Below are 1,469 nucleotides of genomic sequence, written 5' to 3'. Positions count from 1 at the left end.
GGGAAAACTGAATGGGAAGTGATAAGAAAGGGAGAAAACCATGAGAGTCTCTTAACTATAGTAAACAAACTGAGAGTTGCTGGAGGGGAGGTGGGGATGCAGAGATAGGCTATAGGGTGATGGGCATTAAGGAGGGCAGGTGGCGTGATGAGCACTGGGTGTTATATGAAAATGATGAATTATTGAACTCTACACCTGAAATTAATGATGTACTATATGTTGGCTAACAGAATTTAAATTTTTTTTAAAAAGGAGAAAAAGAATATTATCACAACATTATTTTTCCATTTGAAAGTAGTCATTTATTACCTGACCAGATTACAAAAATAATCATAGTAGATACCTTAGTTCATCCTTCTAATAAGCCTATTGATCTGGTCTTCCCTGTTGCCAGCATCTCCACCTTCTACAAAATGAGTGGTCTTTTTCTTCATTCTGCTACGTGGAGAAGATAATTTGAAGGGCCATAAAAAGTTGTTCACTTCTTTGAAATGTTTTCCAACGATATAGACCTCATGAATCAGATTCTCCATGCAAATGATGCCATATTTACCAAGAGATTGGGCAATCAATGTGTTATCTGTCAGGGCAATTCACTTCTTGTTGATCTTGACATAACCACGCTTGTAGATCAATTCATTCACTGACTTTAGGTTTGGGTAACCCCATGCTATATATGGTTCCACAATCCTTAGTATGTTAACTGAAGCCTTGTTAAGCTTAACAAAGGTGCCATTAAAGATCTGGTGAAGGCGAAGAAACTGTAACACCTTTCGAACCTTTGGGCTCACATCATTGATACCTCTGATCCTGATGACAAATGCCAATTTGGGTTCTGCAGGCATGTAGAAGTTGCCAGCTTTTCTCGCCATCCTCGTCAGTTCTGCACATCTGCCTGTATTCCTTGTGGTAATGCTTAGCTTTTTCATAAATAAGCTTCCTCCTTGCCTTTTGAAGCATCTTTTGGGCAAACTTTTTTTCTCAGACGCTTGATCTTCAACTCTGTGAAATACCTTTGCTTTTTCTTAAGGGTTTCTGACACAGCAAGAACCTTCTTCTTCTCTTCTGCACCTTCCATGGTTCCAGCTGGAAAAGAGCTATCAGAACATTTAAAAGGATTTTGAATTTTCTGGTAATAATGTAGGACTTGAATGGAAAACAGTTTAGTGCAAAAGTTTGAAATTTTGTGCCTTAAAATTAGGAAGAAAAAGGAAGATGAAATATAATACATATTTATTTGCCTCAAGCAAATATAATCTATTAATAGCCAAAAGACTGCCATTACAAGCTTATTTCCACATTTTAAAATAGCTGAAATTTTTAGTGTATTTTACCTAGATTGGTTAAATGGTATATAACTTATTTTTTAAAAATACATTTCATAGGGCAGCCCCGGTAGCACAGTGGTTTAGCTCTGCCTGCAGCCCAGGGTGTGATCCTGGAGACCCTGGATTGAGTCCCACATCAGG

The 1,469-nt window shown here is 37.7% G+C and overlaps 1 pseudogene; it reads right to left on the bottom strand.

Annotated features, from left to right (window-relative positions):
- Positions 1–293: 293 nt before the first annotated feature.
- Positions 294–1,078, bottom strand: LOC112917689 (large ribosomal subunit protein uL30 pseudogene; annotated as a pseudogene).
- Between the last annotated feature and the right edge of the window lie 391 nt (positions 1,079–1,469).

This window comes from Vulpes vulpes, chromosome 15 (assembly GCF_048418805.1).
Source record: "Vulpes vulpes isolate BD-2025 chromosome 15, VulVul3, whole genome shotgun sequence".
In the NCBI taxonomy this organism is placed as follows: Eukaryota; Metazoa; Chordata; class Mammalia; order Carnivora; family Canidae; genus Vulpes; species Vulpes vulpes.
Note: the sequence above shows the minus strand (reverse complement) of the source record. Positions and strands in the feature narration are given on the sequence as shown.